Source organism: Dipodomys ordii, unplaced genomic scaffold (genome assembly GCF_000151885.1).
Source record: "Dipodomys ordii isolate 6190 unplaced genomic scaffold, Dord_2.0 Scaffold13, whole genome shotgun sequence".
Lineage (NCBI taxonomy): Eukaryota > Metazoa > Chordata > Mammalia > Rodentia > Heteromyidae > Dipodomys > Dipodomys ordii.
The window spans coordinates 22,299,474-22,306,329 of record NW_012267229.1 but is presented as its reverse complement, the minus strand read 5'-3'; the positions used below and the strand labels follow the sequence as shown (position 1 = coordinate 22,306,329).

Below are 6,856 nucleotides of genomic sequence, written 5' to 3'. Positions count from 1 at the left end.
GAGAGGCCCTGAATTCAATACTGGCACATACATACCAAAAAAAAAAAAAAAGGCAAACATGTGTATCTGGTGCAAGATTAAGCAATAAAAGTGAGTTTCAAGGTGCTAGGTGTGCTGAGAGTACCAATTTTGTAAAAGTGAGAAGGAGCCGAGTACATATATACGTGTGTGTGTGTGTGTGTGTGTGTGTGTGTGTGTGTAGCCACAATAAAGTAGGTGGCCACTACAGGAGAGCCTGAGGTTGTTTTTATTTCTTGCAGTGCTGCTGTTTGTTCACATAACATTTAAGTTCACAGCCCCGGGCAGCTTTGATAGACCCATTCCTCAGCCTCTCCACTCTCTCACCTGGGAACCCCCATGCCGAGCAGCTCTTGGGTCCTCAGGCTTCCTTCTCTTCTGCATCACTGTCATGTGATTTTTTTTCCAGCTAGAGGTTAAGCATCAATTTATTTTTCTGACTCCATAACCCATAGCTGCCTCTGTGAACTCCCATGAGTCCCTCCAGGAGCCCTCCTCTAATTTGCCACAGCCCAGACCTGCCTTCCCTTGGTCCATCACTTATGGACCTGCTTCTCTCCCCTCCCCCTCCCCCACATCTGTAAAATGGGAGGGCCACTTGCCGAGCATCTCCTGGAGCAATATGTTTATTAACCTGCCCTGGAACTGAGGGCTTCATGCATTCTAGGCAAGTGCTCTACCTCTGGGATACACCTCCAATCTCTTTATGCTGGCTTTAAGAAAATGGAAATTGAGGCATGAGAAGAAAAAAAAATGACTTTACCAGCACAGAATAAATAAGTGTCAATAAATGGTATAACCAGGTTTTGAACCAGGCAGTCTGACTCCAAAGCCCATGGCCTGGAATTTCTAGAAGAGGCTAGGAAAGTAGAGAAAAGGAGGAATGAAAGTGGGGATGAAGTGAAGATGTAGGTTGGTTCATTAGAGAATAAGAACCTGAGCAGTGGAGAAGGGAAATTGGGTGACTCAGAAGAAAATAAGACAGTGAGTTAAACAAGGAGAAAACAAAGAAAGGAGATAGAGTGGAAAGAAGCTGAGTACATAATGAATTCCAGGCCAGCCTGGACTACACAGTGAGGTCTTGTTACCAAAAAACAAAACAAAACAAAAAACAGAGTTAAAGAAAAAAGACTAGTGGGGGGGCTGGGAAGGTGGCTCAGTGGTAGAGCGCTTGCCTTGCATGCATGAGGCCCTGGGTTCAATTCCTCAGCTCCACATAAGCAGAAAGAAAAAAGCCAGAAGTGAAGTGTCACTGTGGCTCAAATGATAGAGTGCTGAAGAGCTGAGGGCCAGCACCCAGACCCAGAGTTCAGGCCCCTTGACCAACAAAAACAAAAACGAAACAAACTAACAAGAAAAAGGACTAGTGATAACAGTCTTATTACCAAAAAAAGAAAAAAGAAAGATAGAAAGTAAGCGAAAATAAAAGAAAAAGAGGGACTGGAGGTGTGTCTCAAGTGTTAGAATGAAAAAGCCAAGAGAGAGCACAAGGCCTGAAGTTCAAGTGCTGAGTTCAAGCCCTAGTCCTAGCATCCACACACACACAAATTGGTACTCACCAGATACTATGTTGAAAATGAACTATGCAACTTGTGGGTGTGGATGGGAGGGAAAAACTGGGAAAGAGTGAGGAAAGGGGTGACATTGTCCAAAAAGAAATCTGCTCTTTACCTGACTTATGTAACTGTAACCCTTTCTGTACATCACCTTTAGAAGAATGATAAAACCATTTTTAAAGAGAAAATGAGAGAAGAAGAAAGAAAGAATTAATTAAGCAAGAAACAACTAACAACTAGGAAGGAAGAGAGGGAGGGAGGGAAGAAGGGAGAAAGGGAAGGACAGAGGGATAGAGGGAGAAAGGAAAGAAGGCACACATTTAGGAAGGAAAAAGGGAAGGGCATGAGGAAAGAAAGAAGCTAGGTAAGTAGTTAATTCCCAAGACCAGCAGGCCAGCAAGCAGATGCCCTGTTCCCAGGTGAGCCCCTCACCTGGAATCCCTGGGTCCCACAGCAGGTCCTGAAGAGCTCTGCCGTCTCTCTGTCTTCCTGGCCCTTCTGACCTGAAACCCAATCCTGACTCACTGAGCAACCTTCCCGGACAGGAACGACCTGTCACCCACTCGCCTAGCTCTCAAACCAACTCAAGTTCAATCTCCCAGCTCTGCCAGCTGAGAGCTCGCTTTTGGGGCCTTCAAGTTACTAATTAACCGCTGTACTGAATCACCATGCTAGCTATGCCCACTGGCTTCTGGACAGCCCTGGCTCTGGAGACCCTGTGAAGTGTTAAAAGCTACTACACAACTTCAGCTATGTGACCTTGGGCGAGGGATTTCAGCTACCAGAGCCTCAAGTGAAGGGGTGAAGGGGGGTGCTGGGCCTTGAGGGAGGGTCTCCCAAGTCTCTTTCCTTTTTATAATTTTTAAAATTGTTATTATAAAGGTGATGCTTGCAGGGGTTACTGTTACAAAAGTCAGGTAAAGAGTACATTTCTTTTTGGACAATGTCACCCCTTCCCTCAATCTCTCCCAGTTCAGGTCCCTTTTAACACTCATGTGTTCATTCTCTGAAATTTCCCCCCTTCTGAAGTTCAGCTCAAATGCCCACTGTTCCCCATAACTCTCCCTGATTCCATCAGCTAGGCCGTTTTCCCTTTCCCTTGGAGCTGGAGAACGAATAATGGGGACCTCATCCAGTTCTCTCTTCCATTAGCCTCTGTGCTTAGTCCTATAGATACTTCCAGGGAAGGTCAGCTCACGGCCTCTGCACCAGCCTCACTGTTGGCCACCTCTGGAATTCTTGTGTTTAGCCAATGTCTGGAATTCAGGGTGTTCCTTCCCTGGCACCCTCCTGGAAAGAGAATTAGAGCTGAGCTCAGATCTGTACTTTGCTCTGCCCTTTGGAGATACAAGGCTCAGGGACCCAGGGCCCAGCCGTTCCCAGCTCCCATGGAGCAAAAAGCTTTCTTGCGATCAACTCTACGTTGCCCAAGCCAAGGGTTTCTAACCCAAGCCATGCAGGACCTTGCCCACTAGACAGCTGACAAAAGCTCTGGCCAGTGACCTCTCAGAAGGCACTGTGAAAGTCAATGTGACTTTCATTCTGCTTCCTGTCATTTCATCAAGATGTCAACAACTTCATGGTCAGGTCTAGTGCTTTAAGAACTGTGGTTCAGAGGAGTTCTGCGTGGCCACACTCCCCACCTCCCCCAGTGTGTCACTGTAGCTGGTGTCTGGCCTGGGCCCAGAGAAGGGAGGTGGCTGGCCCCAGTGCACAGAGCAAATCAGGACAGCAGCCAGGGAGCCTGTCCCTTAGGCCCCTGCTGTGTTGCTGCTCTACCAGACTCCTCCTTCCTTGACTCCCAGAGCTGGGTTTTAAAAAAAATCCCACAATAGTGTTGATTGCACACCCTGTCTCCAAGAATTTCAACATTCAGAAGAAGCTCATATAAAAAGTGAAAGCTTCCTCCAACCCTATCTCCAATCTCCTTTCCCGAGGTGAATGCAACAGCTAAGGAGTGACAATCCTTCCAGACTTTGGTCTGTGCCTGAAAGGACAGATTGTCACCTATTTTCTTCCAGAGAACATACTGCTCCTTAAGTCGCTTCCTTTTCTCCTGTGTATCTCTCTCCATGCCAACATGGAGAGATTGAATTTATTTTAACAGCTGTGTGATACTGTATAGAGTGAGACTATTTTCATAATGCAAGTTCCCCCTTCCATTGTTGTTGAGCATTGGGACTGTTACAGTCTTCAAAACATTGAGCTGGCTCATATCTGTAATTCTAGCTACTCAGGAGGCTGAGATCTGAGGATCACAGTTCGAAGCCAGCCAGGGAATAAAATTTCATGAGACTCTTGTCTCCAATTAGTCACCAAAAAGCTAGAAGTAGAGCTGTGGCTCAAGAGGTAGAATGTTAGCCTTGCATGAAAAAGCTAAGGAACTGTCCCTTAGCTTAGCCCAAGGCTGTGAGTTCAAGCCCTAGTACTGGCACACACAAAAATTTGGAGTAAGGCTCCAGAGAATAGCTTTTGCATTTGTATCCTGTGGCATTGTGCTAGTACTTCTGCCTGATAGAAACTCCTGTAAGTGGGAGCACTTGATGATTTCTGATTTATCTACCATGTTACTATATAAAGTTGTGTCAACTGACTTTGGTAGAGATGGGTATAATGGTATGTTTTTAATTCCAGTATTTGAGAGGCAGAGGCAGGAAGACTGGACTACATAGTGAGTACTACCTCAAAAAAAAAAAAAAGCAATTGACAAAGCCTGCTAGCAATGTTTGAACTTGCCCTTTCTCCTTTTATTTATTTTTGGTGGGGGTGCTTAAACTCAGGGCCTCAAGTACTCGTGTGAATTTTTCACTCACAGCTGGCATTCTAACACAAACGGGAGGCACCAACAAGCCTCCAGTTCCTGCTCCTTGTTGCTTAATTGTAGTCTCAAAGTTCTGTTTTCCCAGGCTAACTCAGTCTCAGTCTTCCAAGTTGTTAGGATTACAGGTGTGAGCCACTAGCCTTGGCCTTGCCCTTCTTTCTTAATGATGTGCAGATAATGATCAAGGCCACTGGTACAATGACATATTCCTCCTTACTGCCATCCTCCTTGAATGCACTCTTGATTGGATACAATGGTCAAAGATATGTTCTCAGGGTAGAAGACGGAACCACCAGTGGGACTCACTATTAGGGCTGAGCGCATTCCTCAGAAGGCTGGGTGTTGAAGGCTTGATCCCAGGTTGGTGGATGCAACCACTGAGAGGTGATTAGACCATAAAGACTCTGATCTAATCAATGATTAGGTCAATCCACTGATGGATTCATCATGTGATGGCATTATTGAGAGGCTATGGCCATATTTGGAAGTAGAAATAGCTGAAGGCAATAGATACTGGCTGGGGGGGGTGTCCTTGGGGGCTATATCTTGTCCTGTGCCCCTCTTTGTCTATTTCCTGGATTCCATGAGGTAAGCAGTTGTGCTTTGTCATTGTCCCTGTCATGATGTTCTGCTTCATCTCAGGTCCCAGGTGATGGAGCCAGCCCAGTTTGGATTGAAACCATGAGCCAAAAGGTATCTGTCCCCCATTCCGTGAATATTCCCCTTTCCCCCTTGACATACTGCAGCTCACCTATAGGGTCTTTATCTGCCCCTGCCCCATGTTCACCACTAGCCTCACCTGCAGATTCATCTACAGGCAGAATGAAATAAATGAATGGGTCAGAGTCAGTACAGAGAAATCCATTTCCCACGTGAGCAGGACCGTCACCCAGCAGACTTACTCACAGGAGGAATATAGGCCATGGTTTTCTTTTTGGAAAAACAAGTATCCTAGAAAGTAAAATAACAACAATAAAAAACCCCAAAGAAACACAATTGAAAAATCCAATAGTATTTGTAGGTGGATAAGGAAAAGATCAGTTTCATGGGGGAAACTGGGAAAAAATGAAGGAGGGGGTGACATTGTTCAAAAAGAAATTTACTCATGACCTGACTTATATAACTGTAACTCCACTGTACATCACCTTTACAATAAAATTTAAATTAAAAAATCAGTTTCTTCCCCACTTTCCTCACCTTTTTCTAATGTTCCCTTTGGAACATTTGGAACATTGTGTCTGTGTGTGAATACTGGACTAATGCTGCTCTTCTTCCAGACTTCAGTCAAGTAAGCCTTCCAAGGGCCTCTTTCTTACTCCACAGCATAGAGATTTAGACTTTATCCATTCAACACACACTTCTCCTTTTCCTGAGGACTTAGAATTGCTTCACCAGATGACTTCAGAAACTACATATGGATATTACATATATCACATATATTCTATGTATATGCATATAGTCATGTGCTGTTCAATGATGGATATACGCACTGAGAAATCCCTCTGTAGGTTTTGTCACCTAAACCAGTGTGCTGGCTCCAATGTCACTAGATGATTTACTCTGATAGGTTCAATCAGTGTTTGACTGCATATTTGATATTTTTACAGAGATTGATACACTAGTTTATGGAACTCTGACAGAGTGCAGAATATCCTCCATCCTTCTGTCTTTGATATTTTTTTTTAACTTTTTTTTGGGGTCCGGTTGTGGGGCCTGAACTCTGGGCCTGGGTGCTGTCCCTCAGCTCTTCAGCTCAAGGCTAGCGCTCTACCACTTGAGCCACAGCGCCACTTCCAGTTTTCTGAGTGGTTTATTGGAGATTAGAGTCTCATGGACTTCCCTGCCCTCGCTGGCTTTGAACCGCATTACTCAGATCTCAGCTTCCTGAGTAGCCAGGATTACAGGCATGAGCCACCAGCACCTGGCAGAAGCCCATTTTTTATATGTCAGTGGTTTTTTTTGTTTTTTTTCCTTTTCTTGCTGGCAGAGGATTGACTTCTGGTAAGTAGAAGGTTCAACAGGTGTAGGTAGGAGGGGTCAGGCTGAAAAGATAGCAAGAAGGTCAAGATCTTGTTTCTCTGAAATAGATCTGATATTATCTATGAGCTGTACAAATGCCTTACTGAACTTACTGTTTATGTAAGATTTCATCATGACATTAAAGAATGTTAAGAGGGAAGATTTCAGCTGGGTGCTGGTGGCTCACACCTGTAATCTTAGCTACTCAGGAGGCTGAGATCTGAGGATCATGGTTTAAAGCCAGCCTGGGCAGGAAAGGCCATGAGACTCCAATCTCCAAGAAACCACTCAGAAAACTGGAAGTGGCGCTGTGGCTCAAGTGGTAGAGCTCTAGCCTTGAGCTGAAGAGCTGAGGGACAGCGCCCAGGCCCAGAGTTCAAGCCCCACAACTGAAAAAAAAAAATCTGAAGACGACAGTGGATTTCCACTGCCCATTTATAGG

General features: G+C 45.1%; 1 protein-coding gene across 3 annotated transcripts in view; it reads right to left on the bottom strand.

Annotated features, from left to right (window-relative positions):
• The window catches only part of Sgk2 (serum/glucocorticoid regulated kinase 2), a 36,277-nt gene extending 34,109 nt beyond the window's left edge, over positions 1-2,168 (bottom strand). For 2 of the 3 annotated variants that reach the window (XM_013010993.1, XM_013010990.1), the window contains exon 1: positions 2,007-2,168. The gene's annotated coding sequence lies outside the window, so the exon portion shown is untranslated. Of the gene's footprint in view, positions 1-345; positions 428-2,006 lie in introns of all 3 variants that reach the window. The other variant, XM_013010992.1, reaches the window with a different exon arrangement.
• Positions 2,169-6,856: the final 4,688 nt, after the last annotated feature.